Source organism: Cryptomeria japonica, chromosome 6 (genome assembly GCF_030272615.1).
Source record: "Cryptomeria japonica chromosome 6, Sugi_1.0, whole genome shotgun sequence".
Classification (NCBI taxonomy): domain Eukaryota; kingdom Viridiplantae; phylum Streptophyta; class Pinopsida; order Cupressales; family Cupressaceae; genus Cryptomeria; species Cryptomeria japonica.
The window spans coordinates 451,094,241-451,117,395 of record NC_081410.1 but is presented as its reverse complement, the minus strand read 5'-3'; the positions used below and the strand labels follow the sequence as shown (position 1 = coordinate 451,117,395).

At 38.6% G+C, this 23,155-nt stretch overlaps 1 long non-coding RNA gene across 1 annotated transcript; it reads left to right on the top strand.

Moving 5' to 3' along the window:
- The first annotated feature begins 10,318 nt into the window (after positions 1 to 10,318).
- Positions 10,319 to 22,898, top strand: LOC131037556 (uncharacterized). Its single transcript, XR_009104250.2, has 6 exons — positions 10,319 to 10,648; positions 21,603 to 21,680; positions 21,812 to 22,056; positions 22,318 to 22,386; positions 22,479 to 22,591; positions 22,707 to 22,898. It is a non-coding gene; the product is annotated as an uncharacterized LOC131037556 (long non-coding RNA).
- The last annotated feature ends 257 nt before the right edge of the window (positions 22,899 to 23,155 follow it).

Below are 23,155 nucleotides of genomic sequence, written 5' to 3'. Positions count from 1 at the left end.
CTTTGCAAGTGTGGTTGAATATATACAAATTTAAGAATGATCATCAAATGAAGGAACAATAGCTTGAAGTCTTCATCATAGTTTATCGATAGGATAGATGATTGAATGAGAGACTTCATTTATCTCTCATTCAATCATTTATCTTACTGAGGCTATCATGCATTAACATGATAGAGGGACCTTATATCAAATTAAGGAAGGCATGAGAGTGATATATGTATTAGTGTAATTATTATACTTTTTGAATATTTATCCTTAGTATAATATTGGAAATAGTAGCTTATACTAATTAGGGAGTCGTAATTAGGATATTATTTTCCCATTTTTAGTTGTTGATCTCAATATTTAAGACACAAATGATTTTCATCATTTCTTTTCTTTATCTGGAATATATATCTAATGTAAGTATTTTTTTTTAATAAGAAAATAAATTTATTGTAGTAATCATGTGGTGGGTAAGTGCAGAAAGATGGTGGTCAAAAAGGGGGGTCTAAGTGGACACTTTTTTTCTGAAATCAGGTGAACCTGAACTTGGAGGCAAAATTTGAAAGTCATCCACTCAAGATATGAAGATAATCAAAGAACAAATATTGTAGTACTCTGAATCTAGTTTTCAAACTACTAAATTTTTTCAAAACTGGATAAGATTAAGGGGGTCAAATACTTCGTGTATGAAAAACATAACATAGTGTCTGACGTGCACATCAAAAAAGTCATATTTAGATTTAGTATTTTGACAAATCCTTTGGCAGAAAGATAGTTAAGAGTGAGCACTAGAAGATGTGTATTATTTTGTAATTTTTTGTTGAGTATTTTTTTTAATGATTTTTTCTGATCGAGCACATCCTGAAAATTAGGTACCTATTCGTGCGTGAAGCATAAGTTGCACTAAAAAAATTGAAAAATGCAATTTTTTTTTTTTAAATTGTAAAGAATCACGTTCACTACAATAATATGTAATTTTTTTAAAATTTGGATAATTATATCAAAAGTTATTAAAAAAATGGTGCACGTATGTCTGTGAGAACTATGAAGACACTGGTAAAATAAATTCAATAATAATATGTTATTGTTGTTCAAATTTTAAAAAAATTATATGGTTATAATGCTCATAAGATGGGTGAAAATATGGTGGAAAATTTAGAAATACCCACTTGATGATGTGTAAACCTGATGATGACAAAGTCGAGAAACCAAGTTGATAAAATAAAACATGCCAAAAATGAGGGAAATGAAGGGAAATCAAACTTCCAAACCATAGCTTTGTCATCCAGGCCTATTTCCAAGCCTAAACAGACAAAAGCGCGAACGAGGTACCCACGGTATAAAAAGCGTGTACGAGGTACTTATGGTGTAAGAAGCACGTACGTTCTATCTTAACTATAAAAAGCACGTATGCGCTATTTTTACTATAAATAGCGCGTACGGGATAAGTTTGTTTAAATTTTGGGAGTGTGTATAATATGCTATTATATATATAATATGTGTATATACATATAATATATAATTTATATATAATATTAAAAATAAAAAATATATAATATTTATATATATGTATATAATAATATATAATATATTAAATATATATACACACATATGTGTGTATGTATGTGTATTGTCTCCCTCTCTCCCCCTCTCAAGCACGTACAAGGTGCCTCTCTCTCTCTCCCTCTCCCTTCCCTCTCTCTTCCTCTCCCTCTCTCCCTCCCTCCATCCCCTCTCTCTTCCTCTCCCTCCAATATATCTTCTTTTTGTTTGCATATATATAAGGTGATAAGAAGATTGACAAGGTGGTCGGTTTTCTTTTTTTTTTATAAAGAAAATAGGATATAAAGTAGAACATTTGAAGAAAATGAACGTATTGGTTTCTTTGGATCATGTGGATGTATTGGTTGGATAATATTTATGGGTCATATGGTGTACTAAGGGGTCATATGGTGTATTATGACCCCTTAGGTGTCGTTATGGGTCATATGGTGTTCTATGATCCCTTAGGACACCATATGACCCCTTAGGACTCCATATGGTGTCGTTATGGGTCATATGGTATTCTATGACCCCTTAGGATACCATATGATCCCTTACATGTCATCAGAGGTCATATTGTTTCCTAAGAGGTCATATGGTGTCCTATGACCCCTTAGGACACCATATGACCCCATAACACACCATATGACACCATATGGTGTCCTAAGGGGTCATAGGATTCCATATGACCCCTCAAGACACCATACAACCCATAACAACACTATATGGTGTCCTAAAGGGTCATTTGGTGTTTTATGACCCCTTAGGACACTATTTGGCGTCATTATAGGTCCTATGGTGTGATAAGGGATCATATAGTGTCCTATGACCCCTTAGATGTTGTTAGGGGTTGTATTGTGTTCTAAGGGTCATATGGTGTCCTATGACCCATTACGACACCATATGGTGTCGTTATGTGTCTTATGTTGTCGTATGACCCCTAGGACACCTTATGACCACTTAGGACACCATATGGTATCATTAGGGGTCATATGGTGTCCTAAGGGGTCATATGGTCTCCTACGACCCCTTAGGACACTATTTGGCCCCTTAGGACTCCATATGGTGTCATTATGGGTCGTATGGTGTCCTAAGAAGTCATATAGTGTTTTATGACCCCTTAGGACACCATTTGGTGTCGTTATGGGTTGTATGGTGTGCAAAGTGGTCATATGATGTCTTATGACCCCTTAGGACTCCATATGATCTCTTACATGTTGTTATGGGTCATATGGTGTCCTAACAGGTCATATGGTGTTCTATGATCCCTTAGGACACCATATGATCCCTTAAGAATCCATATGGTGTCATTATGGGTCGTATGGTGTCCTAAAGGGTCATATGGTATTCTATGACCTCTTAGGACTATGACCCCTTAGGACTCCATATGACCTTTTACATGTCGTTATGGGTCATATGGTGTCCTAACGGGTCATATGGTGTTCTATGATCCCTTAGGACACCATATGATCCCTTAGGAATCCATATGGTGTCATTATGGGTTGTATGGTGTCCTAAATGGTCATATGGTATTCTATGACCTCTTAGGACACCATATGATCCCTTAGGTGTCATTAGAGGTCATATGGTGTCCTATGACCCCTTAGGACACCATATGACCCCTTAAGACACCATACAACCCATAACGACATCATATGGTGTCCTTAGGGGTCATAGGATGCCATATGACCCCTCAAGATACCATACGACCCATAACAACACCATATGGTGTCCTAAAGGGTCATATGGTGTTCTATGACCCCTTAGGATACTATTTGGCATCATTATAGGTCCTATGGTGTTCTAATGGATCATATAGTGTCATATGACCCCTTAAGATACCATATGACCCCTTAGATGTTGTTAGGGGTCGTATTGTGTTCTAAGCGTCATATGGTGTCCTATGACCCATTAGGACACCATATAGTGTCGTTATGTATCTTATGTTGTCATATGACCCCTAGGACACCTTATGACCACTTAGGACACCATATGGTGTCAGTAGGGGTCATATGGTGTCCTAAGGGGTCATATGGTCTCCTACGACCCCTTAGGACACTATTTGACCCCTTAGGACTCCATATGGTGTCATTATGGGTCATATGGTGTCCTAAGAGGTTATATAGTGTTTTATGACCCCTTAGGACACCATTTGGTGTCATTATGGGTTGAATGGTGTGCTAAGGGGTCATATGGTGTCTTATAACCCCTTAGGACTCCATATGACCTCTTACGTGTCGTTATGGATCATATGGTGTTTTAAGATCCCTTAGGACTCCATATGGCATCATTATGGGTTGTATGGTGTCCTAAAGGGTCATATGGTATTCTATGACCTCCTAGGACACCATATGATCCCTTAGGTGTCATTAGAGGTCATATTGTTCCCTAAGAGGTCATATGGTGTCCTATGACCCCTTAGGACACCATATGACCCCTTAGGACACCATATGACCCCTTAAGACACCATACAACCCATAACGACATCATATGGTGTCCTAAGGGGTCATAGGATGCCATATGACCCCTCAGGATACCATACGACCCATAACACCACCATATGGTGCCCAAAAGGGTCATATGGTGTTCTATGACCCCTTAGGACACTATTTGGCATCATTATAGGTCCTATGGTATTCTAAGAGATCATATAGTGTCCTATGACCCCTTAGATGTTGTTAGGGGTCGTATTGCGTTCTAAGGGTCATACGGTGTCCAATCATATGGTATCGTTATGTGTCTTATGGTGTCGTATGACCCCTAGGACACCTTATGACCACTTAGGACACCATATGGTGTCATTAGGGGTCATATGGTGTCCTAAGGGGTCATATGGTCTCGTAAAACCCCTTAGGACTCCATATGGTGTCCTAAGAGGTCATATAGTGTTTTATGACCCCTTAGGATACCATTTGGTGTCATTATGGGTTGTATGGTGTCTTATGACCCCTTAGGACTCCATATGACCTCTTATGTGTCGTTATGGGTCATATGGTGTCCTAAGGAGTCATATGGTGTCCTATGACCCCTGAGAAACCTTTTGACCTTAGAGAGGGAGAGAGGGGGAGGAGAGGGAGGCAATGGGAGAGAGATACACCTAAGAGAGGAGGAGAGAGAGAGAGAGAGCGAGAGAGAGAGAGAGAGAGAGAGAGAGAGAGAGAGAGAGAGAGAGAGAGAGAGAGAGAGAGAGAGAGAGAGAGAGAGAGAGAGAGAGAGAAAGAGGGATTGGGAGAGAAAGAGAGACCTAAGAGGTGAAGGGAGGAAAGGTGAGAGAGAGAAAGAGAGGGTGAGAGATAGAGAGAGTCTGAGTGAGAGGGAGGAAGGGGTGGATGAATATTACAAGAGACTAGAGAGAGAGGTGCGAAGAGAGGGAGAGAGGGAGAGAGTGAGAAAGAGAGGTAATGAGAAAGGGAGAGAGGGAGTGAGAGGGGAGAGGGAGAGAATGAGAGAGAGACACCTGAGAGAAGGAGAGAGTGAGATAGAGAGAACAAGGATGAGAGGGAGAGACTTCAGAGATAAAGAATGGGAGAGAGAGAGAGAGAGAGAGAGAGAGAGAGAGAGAGAGAGAGAGAGAGAGAGAGAGAGAGAGAGAGACTTAAGTGAAAAATAGAAAGGGAGGTGGGGAGAGAGTGGGAAAGAGATACACTTGACAGAGGAGGAGAGTGAGATAGAGAGATAGAGGCAAATAGGGAGAGAGACTTAAGAGAGAAAGAATGGGAGAGAGAGAGAGAGATAGAGGCAGATAGGGAGAGAGACTTAAGAGAGAAAGAATGGGAGAGAGAGAGAGAGAGAGAGAGAGAGAGAGAGAGAGAGAGAGAGAAGCTTGATAGAAGAGGAGAGAGAGAGATAAAGGTTGATAGCTAGAGATGTGATAGAGAGAAAGATAAATGGAGTGAGAGGGGGAGAGAGAAAGAGAGTTAGAGGGAAAGAAATACTTGACAAAGGAAGAGAAAGGGAGGGGGAGGGAGAGGGAGATAATGAGAGAGAGAGACACTTAAGAGAGGGGGAGAGAGTGAGAGATAGAGATATTTGAGAGAGGGAGAGAAAGAGAGGGATATATGAAAGAGAGAAAGAGGGTGAGGGAGATGAGAAAGAGACAGAGAGATACCCAAGAGAGGGAAGAAAGTAGAGAGGGAGATGCCTAAGAGACAAAAAGGTAGGGGTTAAGGAAGAGAGGGGGAATGTAGGGAAGAGATGAGAGACATAATGCTGATATGAGCATGTTGATTACTAAAATTTAACTAAGTCTGAAATTTATAAGAATACTCAAAAAACTAGAATCTGCATTATAACTCTTAGAGATCTGGAACCACTCTCAAATATCCTGACAATATATACATAAAATATAACTTATAAGAAAGATAAAAGACAAAGAGAAATGTCACTTATACTTAAATGTTATATTTTATGTATATATCCTACTAAAAAACCTAATGGAATGCTAAGTGAATTGCATTTTATAGACAGATAGAACCGCGTACGCGGTTAGTATGTTTTAAACGGCACACGTGGTTTACCTTTGGTTAGGCTTGGCAAAACGAGCCTAAATGCGTATGGGGTTCTTTAAATTTGAAATACCCCATGCACGTTTTGGTGTTTTTCATGTTTTTTTTTTAGTGTGTCCACTTTTTTGACCACCATCTTTGTGCACTTACCCTGGTTTTTTAATTTTATCTCTTGTCTAAGAGAAAGTATTGAAGATCATAACTCTAAAGTGGCTTTATTTTGGATGAGTAAGAAAATTCCTCTATTATTTATCCTATGATAGATGTTCATACCTTGTTCAAAAAATTCCAATTTCTGTGAGGCTGTCTGTCAAACAGTCACCATACCATTTCAAAGCTCCCATTTTTGCACAGGTTGGGGGATGTTGACAGAGTTTTACACCTACGCCCATGCCAACGGAGAATCAGAAGCTTTGCTCGGGATCACCATTTCAAGGCTCTTTATCTTGCTTTGTTCGGGATCACCATTCATTTCTAGCAGGACTCGAGCGTTGATTTCAAATAGATATGATCTCTATTCATCAGATTCTCTAGTTGTAGATCCCGATGCAGAGTCAGTTTCATATCCCCCAGATACTGATCGAGCGTACCAATATCCAATGGCGGAGGGGCAAGCGGACCTGCCAGAAGAGGATCAAGTTGGATATTAAAATGTTGTTGATCCAGTTATCCACCTAGTAGAACCATCATCATCTGAATGGTTGATCGGATTGCTATAGCTGGGTAGCGAACCACCTTCGCTTATGACTAAACTCCGCTAATTTGATCTGCTTCAACCCGCCTCTAGCCATCCTGTGCCTCTGCCCCCATCCCTCTCTCCCTTGCGGGTCCACTTCGAGGCCCAGATGACCCAGAAAAAACCAGCCGACCGTGGCATTACGTAGACACAACCTCTCCTCTATTGCTGGGGTTTGATAGAGGTGAAACTGTGAAGAGCCAATCTAGGTCACGGTTCACGCTTACTGTGGGCGGGAGTACGCTGCTAGGGCGACAAAGTGAGAATGGGAAGAGGCCGTGAAAATGATTCGAAATGTCTTGGTCTTTTTTTTTTTAAGTAATGCCCGCTGTCGTCAGAATTTTGATGAACGCAGGCACTTTTTGTAAAAACCACAAATGTCATTGCCAATTCCTTCTTTGCCGAAAACATATATTGAATTATCATTAGAATTTCGACGAATGCAGGCAATTTTTCAAAAAAAATTAAATTTTTTCACAATATACCTTCTCCATCGGAATTTTAGGGCAAATGTATTAGTGATGCTTGCATGGAGTGCCTATGCCCATCGACACTTGTCGCATCATCCATCACCGGCACCGCCACGACCAACACGTGTTGAGCCTCCCTATTCCGAATGCAGTTCTTGATAGTATCCCACCCAATTAGAGATTTCACCCTCCTCTCTTCCTTGTCACACTCTGAATGCCATCACAAAAATGGGATGGGCTCATACTCCACCTTCACCTTTGTATTTTCTATGCCCTCATTCACATCAAAACCCTCCCCCGATACTGCCCATTCCTGAAGGGAGTCCAAACCTTCCAACCAATCCTTTGTTTGATTTCAATTTGCAAAGGTTGGGTAGAACCTTGAAATGTTTTTTTATGCTTGTGTGCACTCTATTTATTATTGTGATTGGGTAACGTTTGCTTAAATAGCACATCTATCAAAGAAGATTGGAAAATATGAATTGCATTGAATGAGTGATGCATTTGCAGTAAAGATTGATGATTGCACATTTGCACAATATGTGAGTTAAAGATGTTTGATTCATGCTTGTATTAATCCTTATATGGATGCATATTGCATGTGTGATGCAAGATAAAGTGTGACCTTTTGTGATTGATTATTTAAGAAAAAATTATGATTTCAAATCTGCATTAGTTCTCTAGAAAAGAGCTTTGCATATTATATGCATGAGTAGGAAAGTCATTGGCAAATTGTAAATGTATTTCCATGATTCATTTTGCAAAGGTGCATAGAATTGTAGAAGGTAATAAATGGAAATTGATAGACATATTAAGGCTTAAGTTGCACAATTAAGTGATGCTTGATTCTTGCATAGTAATATCATTATAAAGCACTACATAGTCTATAATTGAATTTGAATTCTTGATTAAGAATAAATTATATCTATTTATGCATAATAATGCAGTCTTATGACTTTATTGATTGTGTGAATGGTCATGTTTTCTAGTGCACCTTGGATGCAAGGTGTCGTGTAGCTTCTCCTCCCTTGATGTGACTAGTGTTAGTCACATAGTGTTCATGTGAAACTGTTGTAGCATGTTTGATGCTTCTTTTCTATTATTGTTGAAATTTTTTGAATTATTGTGAGGGCTAGTTGTGAAATTTCAAACTTTCTTGTGATGAGCTAGTCACCAAAGCTTTCTCCTTTATTCATCTCTTGATTCTCGAACACACTTTATTTTCTATTAATTTTCACATTTCTTGTAATTTCAAGTTGGAAACCAGTTACTTTCCATTTGAGGTTTATTTTATGTTCTTGTGGTGACTAGGCTATTGTTATTTATGTTGCTAGTCCTATGATATAATTTTGATGTTCTTTATCATGTTCATGATGAATATTGATAGCTTGTTGTAGGGAGTAGATAGCAGAGAACATGCCAAACTTGAATGTGTATTTGATTGAACCAAAAATATTAAGAGATACATAGTACAATGCATGAAGTGAATTTAATATTGAATGATATGTTGAAGTGAATGTCAAATATTGTAAGATGCATTGCTTGGATAGTCATGAGAAGATATAGATGCTCTATGTGTTGATATTGAGTGAAATGAGTATATATAACTTGACTCTAGTATAATGATGTTATGATTGCGTTGAGTCTACGTGAATGTGTTGTCAATATTAAATTTATATGCTACATGCATGATGTGACGAGATAGGCGTGATGCCTAGGTCACATGATTGGATAGTGATGAGATGGGCATGATGCCTAGGTCATGTGATTGGATAGTGATGAGATGGGCATGATGCCTAGGTCACATGAATTATCTAGGGGAATATTAATCTTTTAGGTGATATGCGAGTATGCATGAAAAAGATAGGTACACACCTATTTATCGCTTGAAGAGGTATGTATGGATAAATTATTCCTTATTGTTATATAAGATCAAGTTGTGATCGAACTTGTATATAACTCTTATTTGAATTATTATAGTTTTCATATGAACATTTTTATATAGAACATTGAAAAGATCTTGCTTTGAGGTATTGACATATGTGAATGAGCTAAAAGAGGATCCAAGTGTGTATAGGCATAAGTGCATGACAAGAGCTATTTTGAAGAGTACCCATCCACTTGGACAAATAATGGAGCTACAAGGGTAAGTGCAGGTACATACAAAATTCTTGAGGAATTTTTTATTTCATTTGGAATTTTGGACACTAACGAGGACTAATGTGTGGATGTTGTTCTTCAAAAGTGCAACAATTATGTCGACACACCACAAAAACAAAGAAAGAGAACACTGTTAGAGAGAGGTAATCTAGCTTCTTGAAATTGAATGACTGTGATGGAATCCACACACTCACGTAGAATGTGATTTCGATAGTGATTGCTTTTATGAATGTACATGTTTTCATTTTCTTGAATGTTTGCAAATTAATGAAAGTTAGATTGCTTTTAGGATTGTGTATGTGATTACATTCCTAAGAATGATGCAAAAATGAAGGATAGTGGGCATTAGTTAAATGATGATAATGGAAATGTCTGGTGGGCATTTTTGACTTTGCTATATTTGAATTTGGTAAGATGACAAGTTTTGATGATGCATCAGGACGATGCATGTCTTATGGGGAGAATGATGTCACAACCCAAAATATACTCTCTATTATCTCATGACTTTTTTAATTTATTTTTGAATTAAAAGATTTTTCTAAATATGACATCGATTTGCATTATTATATTTTGATTAAATATAATATAGATATTAAAATTCATATCTGAAAGTATGTATAATCATTGTTTTAGTGTGCATCGTGCATCCTTCAATGATGGCAATGGTTAGATCATATTTCTTTTGAGGCATTATGTTAAACCATCCATATGACTAATCTATGCATGAACCTTCTTAGAAAGCTTTCTTCACATGAATTTGGTGAGGGAGCAAAGTGAGGAAAACATGGAGTTACGGACAGGATTGATTAGCATCTTTTCTTGCTCAAACTTTTAGTTCGTGGGAAGATCATAGTTGTTTTGTTAGGCATTTGAATTAGATAAAAAGGGGAATCTATTCCTTATTCAGAAGGGAGGGAAGTTATATAGTAAGATAAGGAGAGGGCTTCGGGGATCGACTCTCCCCACACCCTCACTCTCCATTGAATAACTTGACTCTAATGGATAAAAATGAAAAACCTCTGCCATTAAGAGCTGCAACGCTTGTTCTCTCTCTGTGTTGTTGAGGATATGGACTCGTTGAGCATTTACAGTGACAACAAATCTTTCTGGAGAGCCGAGACCAACCATGCTAGGTCCACCATAGATAAAATGGTAGCGGGAGATGATCATTAACGAAGAAGAACACACATAAACTTGGGAGTGATGAAATACTTGTTTTCTCTTCATGTTGTGCGAGGCATTTTGTTAAGGTATGTAGAAGTAACCCAAATTGTTGCAGAGCCATTTTTTGAAGGAAAACGATGTTAATTTTTATGTGATTTAGTCAATCTTTCTTTGCTTAAATCTCCGCCTGCGACTTGAATTGAGATCATTGACATTTAAGAGTACCCAAACATCTTTCTATCTGTAGGATGTGAATCTGAATAAGATATGCATGGTAAAAATTAGAAGTTATCAAAAGTGAAGAGTAAGGAATTTATGGAAGTTTCTAAAGCCTTAATAGTAAACCATTTTGTGCCTACCGCGCAATCGTTGCAGTCCATGAGACCGAATCGTACCTCTTCAAGTTTCCACGATTCCTATGAGTACCGACCTCTGTGTTTCTATAGCTATAGATTCATATGATTTGCATGAATATCATTCATTTCGACAAATAGTTTGCATGCTATGTTTGTGCGACCACATTTTTCTTACAAGTTTGTCAGCGCTGTCCTAACAAAACCCATCTACATTATGCTATGATAGATATCCATACCCGTTCCTTAGCTTCCATTGTTGTCACAGACAGGGTGTTGGAAAGTAATTTCTCCCGCAAACTTCAGTCTCCACCGTCAGCTTCCAGTGACACCATTTACAGCCTCTTCCACCGCATGTTAAGAATGTTCTGGGAACCAACAGTTCCACCATTAACCCACGAGCATGCAGTTCCCACCGTCATTCAACTCAATATTACCATCATGTAACATGGTCATGCACTGTCTGCGAATAATGCAAACAAAATGCAAAATTCATTTTGTAGTATTAGATTAGTTAACTGCAGTTAACAAGGAGGAGTTGTTTCTCAAAGATTCCACCAATATCATGCATCTAATATTTTATATATAGGCATGCTAATTTAAACGTGCAGAGATAAACATATAAACAACTAAACTAAAGTAAAAAACAAACAGAAGACAAACGCATAACACAGCTAACACAAGTTTAACGTGGTTCACCAATAAATGGCTACATCCATTGAAAGTGGGGAAATATTAAATATTAACCGTTATCAAATACATGGCCTATGCCCAGCTATTTATACAGGCATTCAGCTATCAACAAAGAGTCAAGTGAAGACGAATGGTCATGGGGCTGTTGGGCTTCATATTCCCAACAATCTCCCCCGTGAAGACCAACCGGCACAGCCATGATCAACGACATCCCTGCTTCCATTCCAAACGTACTTTGTACCCAGTTTGCAAGATTTTAACTTCACAAACTCTTGTTCACGAACACTGCGGATTAATCTTCTCCATACCAAATTGGAGTTATAAACAGCTTCTCGTATTGTAGGCACAAACTTATTCTTAGTCAATCTACCTTGTAGAGCTCCGTCCTCCAAACTGTGAATATTATACACCTTAGGGTGAACATTGCCCTCTCCAATGCTATATCTATTATATGCATATCGGTCATATACATAACGATCACTATCATATTGTTTACAACTGCCATATTGGACCCTACTATCAGCTCCATGGTCCCTTTCACCATAGCAACCACCACTATAATGGTTATCGTAGTGGGTATGTGCACAAAGATGGTGGTACAAAAAGTGGACATCACCCAAAAAAAACATGGAAAAACAAGCAGCATGTACGCATTTCTAAAATTTGAATTCACCGCGTACGCGCTTAGGTTTGTTGTTCCCGAGCCTAGAGAAGGTAGCGCGTATGCGCTGCTTTTAGGAAAATGAGTGCGTATGCGCTACCTCAAGGAAAATGAGTGCGTACGCGCTAATAATTCCGAGAGAACCGCATGCGCGGTGCCTGTCAAAAAAAGTTTTTTTAAAAAAACTGGGTCTTATTTTTTCGTGAATAGCACGTTTTTACTTTGTTTTTTCTTCATTTTCTCTCCTAAAGCATGAACGAGGTGCTAGATTTCTCCTCCAGACTATGGATCAAGGTTAGTTTTTGTTTATTTTTGTCTTTCTTTCCTATTTGTTCAATTTTTACATTTTGAATTTAATTTCATTAATTTTGATTAGGTTTTTTCATTTTTTGTTTCAAAAACCAGATTCTTCTAATCCACAACAAGAACAACCAAATGCACCTCCTGAAAACCTACAAGAACAACCAAATGCACCTCTTGAAAACCCACAAGATACACCCCCAATTCCTCCTTTTGACCACACACCCGAAATACAGGAGCAATTAATTAATCAGTTAGGACAAAATACGTCTAAAATCAATAGACTGATTGTTAAATTGAAAACTTCCGAACTTGAGCATCATCAATCCCTCACCACTAGCTTAGAAACATTAACTAGTGGTGCCATAGTTGTTTCCACACAAATTACTAAATGGGGAAGCTTTAGGGATAGGTGTCGTCAATTCTATGCTGATGGGCTATCATACGAGGGAGTAAAAAACAAAAATATTAGTAAACAACAAATATGTGCCCTTTTTGTTGATCCCAAAACTGGTTAGTCATTACCTCTTAATGCAAAGAGGTTTCCCATACATTGGTGTACTAATGTGGAGATGAAAAATCTTTTTTGGCAGAGGTGGTGGATGGTCTTTGATAATCCACCTTGTAATAATTATGAGGTGCCATTATATTTTTTGAGAAAAGTATATTGTGAGTTTGTGCTCAATGTGCGCCCAAACTATTTTAAAATGAGAGAGTTCCATGGTAGAGGTGGTGGCTTTGCCCAAGATAGACCTAGAGCCCGTAGGCGATTACCTACGGAGAGTCGCCCCCCCCTAGCACCCAAACCCAAGGTGCATCAGGCTGTCCCAGTAGAGCTGAAAGAGTCGATGGAGCTACAGACTCTTCAGGCAGCCACAATGTTGACTGGTGCCATCATCCACTATGGGACATCGTTAGCACACCCTATTGTATTGGATGATGTGTTGGCATTATGTGAACCGGCATGGCATTATGTAAACCGACATGAAGACATAATGATATTGTATGTTGTCATTGATGTCAATATGGGACATAGTGTGAACCGGCACATGTGATAAGTGAAGAGAGAGGAACCGGCATATGTATGAACCGGTTTATATGCCAAAGTGAAGTAGCATATTTGTTCAAGGTGAACCGGCATGTAGTTATGGGAATCGACACATGGAAGCATTGTATGACTATCGTTTGGTAGGTAGCCTCCACTTCGGGGTTTCCGGTTGGAGTACCTCAAGTCTGTGTGACTCAATCGGTGATCTTTGTGTGATGAGTTAGCAGTATGATGAAGGACAGATCGTGTTGCCACGTAAGTTCTATGTGCATGAAGGATCTTGCATGAATATGACTATTCCTATCTACCTCAGGAATGTACGAAGCCTGTCAAATGGTGATAACGCGTGATGGGTTATCAGCCGCCATGAAAACGGTGGATAATAGACGATGGAGAATATCTTGAGATCGATTCAAGATTGTTGCATTTAATGCAGCATGATTCAATGGTCAGGATCAAACCGTTTGAATTGCTTAACCCAACAGGTTTAGGGTTTAGGGTTTTTGCTACCGACCTGTATGTTTCCTATAAGGTCGATGTTGGGTTTCCTTTTGAGGTTGTTGGCAAAAGTTGTGAGTGTGTATCCAAGGGAAGTGATACGTGATTCTTGCCAGACCAAAGGAGAGAAGAGATATCTGCAAAGTGAATGTGCAGAAGGTGAAGAGGAGCCAAAAGGGATCTGCATTAGCATTGAGTGCTGTTAATAGATCATTGTAATTCCTGTTGATCTCTAACCACTTCAACAGTTGTAAAATCCCCTAACAGGGTAGCCTTAACTAACTTGATTCAAAATCCCTTAAATCGGGTGGTCTTAACTGACTTGATTCAAATCCCTTAACCGGGTAACTCGAAGCTAATGAGTTCTGAGAAGCTTGAGAAGCTTAGGAGATCCTTTCAGCTATTGAGTTCTTGAAATCCTCTAACAAGGTGACCCTATCGGGTTTAACCCTTAACTGGGTGATCCCTAACAAGATCGGTTCCTAGTAGAACCTATTGTAATGTCTTTAACCGGACAAGACTCCTAATAGAGCGGACTTCTAAAGAGTTTAAAAAGCAACTTGTGGGTATTCATCCCCATCGTAGTTTTTCCTAGTTGGGTTTCCATGTGAAAAATATGTGTCATGTGAAATGCTTTTGTCTTGTGATGCTTTGTTTTACTTGTTAAGCACAAGAAGGTTCTATGTTTTATGCCTGTCTATAAAACATATTGAACTCACTGTTGTGAAGATCTAATGGTTAAGTTTACTTGTTTATGCATGAGAATATAATGATACTATAGTATTGAGCTAAGAGGAAAGCTTATTGAGTGACCGGTTCATGACTAATTGAGCTATACTGGATGTTATCGGTTGCACTCTGTTTTACCGGTATCCCTGTTTGTCAGTCTTTTTGAGTATTTGTTGTCAAACTGGTTTTGGACTGTATTTGTGTTTGTACTGATTCACCCCCCCTCTCAGTACCGGTTTGGTACTCGTGGTTCATCATTGAGTTATCAATTGGTATCAGAGCACTCCAGGTCCTCTATGTTGTAAGCTTAACCACTTGAGGAAAAGATCCTAGTCAAATGATGAAGAGGGAAGGTCCAAAGTTTAACAGGGAAAATTTTGGTATATGGAAAGACAGGATGAAGATATTCATCAAAAGCATGGGTGTTCAACATTGGAGTTATGTTGAAAATGTATATGTTGTTCCTTCCGGTACTCTCACCGATGACCAAAAGAGAGAGATACAAGAAAATGGGCAAGTCATGGAAGCCCTCATCAGTAGCCTATCTGACATTGAATTTATTGATGTTCAAGACAAGGCAAATCCCAAAGAGGTATGGGATACTCTTGAAAATATCTATGGTGGTGATGAGCATGTAAAACAGGCTAAGGAAGAGAGCCTGAGAGGGAAGTTTGAAGACATGCGGATGGTTGAAGGAGAGACCATTCAACAGTATGGAATAAGAATCAAAACAGTTGTTGGAGAAATAAAGAGTGCAGGTGGCAAAATAGAAGATTCCATTGTGGTAAGAAAAGTCCTGAGATCCCTGTTGCCGGTCTATGCAATAAGGGTTGCTGCTATCCAGGAGCTGAGATCAATAGACAAGTCTAAGGTGTCCTTGGATTCCATCATAGCCAAGTTGACAGCCTATGAGCTGAATAGTTTTGATGTTAGTGTTCAAAAGATAGAATCACCTTTTAAAGCTTCTACTATACCATCCAGAAAAGGAAAAGAGGCTAGCACTAGTGGGGAACCTAATTAGAGCAGAGAAATGAAGAATGAAGGGTTTTTGATGGAATTTGAAGCTCTTCTTGCCAGGAGATTTCCAAAAGGGACTGGTAAATACAAAGGTAAGCTTCCTTTGAAATGTTTCTCCTGTAACCAGATAGGACATATTGCTATGAACTGTCCTAATAGTGACAACAAGGATAAACCGGAAAGGTTCAAGAAATTCAAAGGAGGAAACTGGTGAAATTGTTTTGTGGCAGTTGATGAAGGTGTCACAGATGAGGAATCAAAAGATGAAGAGAATGAAGACATTGTGTTTGTTGCTGTAAAGGAAGATGTGGTAGACAAGAAGTCTCTTGTCTCCCGGTTTGATGATTCCAATGAGTGGATCATTGACAGTGGTTGTTCTCATCATATGACTGGTGACCAGAGCAAATTTCTATCCTTAGAGGAGTATGATGGTGGTGTGGTTTGCTTTGGCAATGATGCACCATGCATGGTCAAAGACAGAGGGTCCATCTCTTTGAATGGAAAGAGTAGTGCTGACAAGGTGTACTGGGTTGATGGTCTCAGACACAACCTTCTAAGTGTTGCCCAACTAAATGACAGTGGTCTCACTTTGCAATTCAAGAATGGAGTTTGTAGAATCAAAGGTAAAGATGGTAAATTGGTAGCCACCGACATGTAGACTAAAGGTAACCTATTTCATCTGAATGCAAATATAAGTACATGTCTTATGGCTAAGCTTGATGATAGCTAGATATGCATAGGAGATTCTACCATGTGAACTTTGATAACATTGTGAAGGCTAGTAGGATCAAGGCAGCTAGAGGGTTGCCGGTGCTGAGCAAACTGGATAATACCTTGTGTAGAGAATGTCAATTGGGGAAAATGTCTTCCTCAACCTTTAAAGGTAAATCTTTCACTGCTGACAACTTGCTTGATCTTGTGCATACTGATTTATGTGGTCCTATGAAAACTAGAAGTGTGCAGGGTGATAGGTACTTCATGATTCTCACTGATGACTGCTCAAGAATGATGTGGGTCACATTCTTGAAAGACAAGTCTAAATCTTTTGGGAAATTCAAAGCTTTCAGAGCACTAGTGGAGAAGGAAAGCGGTAAAAGGATCAAATGTCTTAGAACTGATCAAGGAGGGGAATTCACTTCCAGTGAATTCAACAAGTATTGTGAAGAATTTGGCATCAAGAGATAGCTGTCTGCCCCCCAGACTCCATAGCAGAATGGCCTAGCAGAGAGGAATAACCGGACTATGGTTGAAGTAGCTAGAACCATGTTGATCCAAGGAAAGGTTGCTCACACCTTTTGGAGAGAAGCAGTGAGCACTGCAGTCTACACTATGAACCGGGTACTCATCAAAAAGGGTAAGGACAAAACTCCTTATGAGTATTGGACCGGTAAGACACCTGTGGTTAACTACTTTAAGGTATTTGGTAGCAAATGTTACATCAAGAGGAGTGAACATCAAGGCAAATTTGAAGCTAAATGTGATGAAGGAATATTTCTAGGATATTCCACCAAGAGTAAAGCTTTCAAGTGCTACAACAACATGACTCAGAGAATTATGGAAAGCATCAATGTAAGAGTTGATGAATCCTCTGAGAAGACTAAGGAAACCGACAGTGAGCAAGTTGTAAATGAACCGGTTGCAACCTTCTGGGAACTGGTTGTCAGTCAACTGAGTACTAGTAATAGTGTTCCTAAACCGGTGAATGCTGATACTGATGAAGATGAGGATGAAGAAGAAAAGCAAGAAGAACCAGTTAAGACCATTCCTCGATATGTCAAGTTGAATCGTGATCCTAAGCAGATCATAGGTGATAAGGATGCAAGAATCCTTACAAGAAGAAAGATTAGAGAAAACTCATGTATGATCTCTAAGTTTGAGCCTAAGTCATTCAAAGAGGCTCATAAAGATGAAGACTGGATCAAGGCAATGGAAGAAGAACTTGACCAGATAGAGAAAAATGGTACATGGTCCTTGGTACCCAGACCAGAGCATAAAAAATGTCATTGGCACCAAATGGGTGTTCAGAAATAAGTTGAATGAGGATGTCACAGTGATTAGGAATAAAGCCAGACTGGTATGCAAAGGATATGCTCAAGAAGAAGGTGAAGACTATGGGGAAACCTTTGCTCCTGTAGCCAGATTGGAAGGAGTTCGTATGCTTCTTGCATATGCAACTTTTAAGAGATTCAAGGTATATCAAATGGATGTAAAATCTGCATTTCTAAATGGTGTACTTGAAGAGGAGGTGTATATTGAGCAACTAGATGGGTTTTCCCTATCTAAAGACAGTGACATGGTATGTAGGCTACATAAAGCATTATATGGTCTAAAGCAAGCACCTAGGGCATGGTATGAGCGCCTACATTCCCATCTTGTGAAGATTGGATTTGAGAGAACAAGTGAAGATAGCAATATCTACTTGAAGTCTGAAGGAGATCAGATCCTGATCTGTGAAGTTTTTGTTGATGACATCATCTTTGGTGGAGATGATAAGATGAGTCATGAGTTTGCTGATGAGATGAAGAAAGAGTTTGAGATGTCACTCATAGGGGAGATTAAGTTCTTCATTGGACTGTAGATCCAGCAGATGGAAGATGGAATCTTCATCACTCAGTCCAAATATGTCAAAGAGGTGTTGAATACTTTTGGCATGGAAGATAGCAAACCGGTTGGTACACCGATGGTGACCGGTTGCAAATTGACAAAGGAGGATGATTCTGCACTAGTTGATGAGAACGAATACCGGTCAATGATTGCATAGCAGACCGGATATTGCACATGCAGTTTTCATCACTGCAAGGTTCGAGAAGAGTCCAAGAGAATCTCACTTGATTGCAATCAAGCAGATTCTTAGGTATCTAAAGGGAACAATTGACTATGGATTGTGGTACCCATACAACAATAATTTCAATCTGAAAGTGTTCACAGATGCTGATTGGGCCGGTAATGTGGATGACCGGAAGAGCACAACTAGTGGTGCATTCTTTCTCGGTGGTAGACTGGTCTCATGGATGAGTAAAAAGAAGAGTTGTATCTCTCAGTCTACAATGGAAGCGGAGTATGTTGCAGCTTTCATGAACTGCACTCAGACAATCTGGATGAAGCATGTACTGGAAGGCTTCAAGATTCCTGTATCTAAACTGATAAGTATATTCTGTGATAACACAAGTGCTATCAATATATCAAAGAATCCGGTTTTACATTCTAGAACCAAGCATTTTGAGCTTAAGTATCATTTCTTGAGGGAAAAGGTTCAGAATAAAGAAATTGCACTGGAGCATGTGTCCAGTAAGGAGCAGTTAGCAGACATATTCACCAAGCCTCTCCCAAAGACAACATTTGTGCATTTGAGAGGTGAATTAGGGGTATTGCCCCTTCAGGAGGTGAACTAAAAGTGATTGTTCCACATCAATCAGGTACTAGAAAGACAAATCTTTGGTTGATTGGTGTGTTTAAGGATGCTACTCCTCAGGGGGAGCAGCATGATGGAACAGTGATGATTGTACCTCCACTTTGGCATTGTTGTCAAAGGGGGAGAAGGAGTGAAGTGAAAAGATATCTGTAGCAAATGGGGAGAAGATGTGAAGTAGAGAAGATATCTTTTGTATATTGCCATCAATGCCAAAGGGGGAGATTGTTGGCATTATGTGAATCGACACGACATTATGTAAACTGACATGAAGACATAATGATATTGTATGTTGTCATTGATGTCAATATGGGATATAGTGTGAACCGGCACATGTGATAAGTGAAGAGAGAGGAACCGACATATGTATGAACCAGTTTATATGCCAAAGTGAAGTGGCATATTTGTTCAAGGTGAACTAGCATGTAGTTATGGGAACCGGCACATGGAAGCATTGTATGACTACCAGTTGGTAGGTAGCCTCCACTTCGAGGTTTCCGGTTGGAGTACCTCAAGTCTATGTGACTCAATCGGTGATCTTTGTGTGATGAGTTAGCAGTATGATGAAGGACAGATGGTGTTGCCACGTAAGCTCTGTGTGCATGAAGGATCTTGCATGAAGATGACTATTCCTATCTACCTTAGGACTGTGCGAAGTCTGTCAAATGGTGATAACATGTGATGGGTTATCAGCCGCCATGAAAACGGTGGATAATGGACGATGGAGAATATCTTGAGATCAATTCAAGATTGTTGCATTTAATGCAACATGATTCAACGGTTAGGATCAAACCGTTTGAATTGCTTAACCCAACAGGTTTAGGGTTTAGGGTTTTTGCTACCGACCTGTATGTTTCCTATAAGGTCGATGTTGGGTTTCCTTCTGAGGTTGTTGGCAAAAGTTGTGAGTGTGTATCCAAGGGAAGTGATACGTGATTCTTGCCAGACCAAGGAGAGAAGAGATATCTGCAAAGTGAATGTGCAGAAGGTGAAGAGGAGCCAAAAGGGATCTGCATTAGCATTGAGTGTTGTTAACAAATCATTGTAATTCCTGTTGATCTCTAACCACTTCAACATTTGTAAAATCCCCTAATAGGGTAGCCTTAACTGGCTTGATTCAAAATCCCTTAAATCGGGTGGTCTTAACTGGCTTGATTCAAATCCCTTAACTAGGTAACTCGAAGCTAATGAGTTCTGAGAAGCTTGAGAAGCTTAGGAGATCCTTTCAGCTATTGAGTTCTTGAAATCCTCTAACAAGGTAACCCTATCGAGTTTAACCCTTAACCAGGTATCCCTTAACCGGGAGATCCCTAATAGGATCGGTTCCTAGAAGAACCTATTGTAATGTCTTTAACTGGACAAGGCTCCTAACAGAGCAAACTTCTAAAGAGTTCAAAAAGCAGCTTGTAGGTATTTATCCCTATCATGGTTTTTCCCAGTTGGGTTTCCACATGAAAAATATGTGTGTCATGTGAAATGCTTTTGTCTTGTGATGCTTTGTTTTACTTGTTAAGCACATGGAGGTTCTATGTTTTATGCCTGTCTATAAAACATATTGAACTCACTGTTGTGAAGATCTGATGGTTAAGTTTACTTGTTTATGCATGAGAATATAATGATACTGTAGTATTGAGCTAAGAGGAAAGCTTATTGAGTGACCGGTTCATGACTAATTGAGCTATACTGGATGTTACCGGTTCCACTCTGTTTTACCGGTATCCCTGTTTGTCAGTCTTTTTGAGTATTTGCTGTCAAACTGGTTTTGGACTGTATTTGTGTTTGTACTGATTCGCCCCCCCTCTTTGTACCGGGTTGGTACTCGTGGTTCATCATTGAGTTATCATGATGAGCCATTAGGTGGCGACAAAGAGCCCATCCAACATATGTGTGTCAGTTGCTCGGGGATAGATGATGCAGCTGGTGCAGATGGATCCTCATCTCATCCGTGCATAATTTGCGGGAGTAGATGTTAGGCCCACACGACTGAGGATTTCACGCTAACAGATGAATTTTTGGACATGGTGTTTGCCCATGAGCGACAGACATAGGTGTGTTGATTTGAATTCATAGCATTTTATTTATCAGTCATTTTAAATTTGTAATTGCATAAATGAATTTTCATTTATACATCGATTTAAATTGAGACAAATAATATGCATTTTAGGATGTAGCAGTGGTATCCCATATTCCTCCCCCAGTTACTATAGTTGCATCTTCGATGCCTGAGGTATAAATTTTGTAACATGTTAAAATAGAATAGTACACTTTGAATTCAAAAAAATACAAGATATACTAACTAACTTTAATGCTTGGTCCAATTTTTGGTTTGTAGGCATTTACAGGGGACTAAATGTCCCAGATTGATGACATCACGTTCTTAGCGATCGATTTTGGCCTACAAAGCTATATGGTATCATATTTTGTACAACCCTTTTTATGTATTGTTTTGATGGAATATGCAAGTCATTGCATTTTAGATTTTTAAAATTATTTTTAATTTATTATCTGTACTAATATCTCATGTTAATTTTGGTTTTTTAGGGTACCCCCTCCACGTCTAGGGCTCGTCCTAAGAAAAAGAATTCCTCGAAGACGCCAAAACGAGGGAAGAAGGTAATTGAACACATTTTTAGTTGTACAATTGTTTGAAAATGTTGAAATCAAGTATTAGTTGGAGTTTGCAGATTGATTAGTGTTTTTTGTCTATTTTACATGTACATCGATCATTGAGCTATGTGGATTTGTTGAATGCACCTGATTCGCTCATGGATCAAGAGAGGGCAGAGGTATGTATCTCTACTTTATTTTCTTGATTTCATGATTATATGCACGCGTACATGTGAAATTGTGATTTATTATAATCTTATAATTTTTTCATACAAAAAATATCCATACCTATTTCATCAATGACGAACCCTCCTCCGTGCACTGGAGAAACATCTCAGGATTTGGTACACTTTTGTTTGATATGTAAAATTAATTGTTTTTAAACTACAATACTTATCATTATATTAATTGTATTTAATCTTTGAACATTTTTTGTATAGGTAATAGCGACAATTTCTTCATCAATGGTGAGCCATCCTCAGTCCATTGGAGAAACATCTTAGGTACAAGTACGTCATTTTTCTCTATATTGTAGCTTTTAAGTGTTTTTGATATATTTATGTTAGTACATTGTATTAATTGTACATTTAATCTATAATAGACCCCTTCCGGTATGACCATAACGTGGATCCATTTAAGTATGTCTTCAAGAAAACTCTTAAGAGTGACAAGGAGAGGAGAGCGAAGACATTAGCTCCTAGATCAGCCAATGAGGTAATCTATATTTCAATTGCAAAGGAATTATAGTTAAATGCATAGTTATGTTGTTAATTGTGAACTATTTTCTACAAAAGAATTCTAACTTGGCTTTTGAATTGTGGTTTTGCAGCCATCTACAGAGCCACGTACTGCATCAAAGAGGCTTGATTTTGATGATCCACCACAAGTTTAGTATCATATAGTGTTAGTTTTGGTCATATAATGACCAATACATGTAGATGTATTCTAAATTTTTATTGTATATCGATTTGGACATGGCATATGCCACATTTTTGTAATACTTGTATTGACTTGGCAGACACGCCTTATATATATATATATAAATGTCGATATTCAATCCAATAAATGTGTGCTAAGTTCATTATTTTGTATTCGTTATATTTTGTGGTTGTCCTTTTATAAATTTAATTGATCATTTGCCTATGTAATCAACAATATGATTATAAACAACAAAAATATATGATATAAAACATTGCAATCGTGGAATATGATTTGATAAAATTTCTAAAATGTTGAATTAACCCTACAAAACTCCTTGTATTTAGTTCATTATTGTGT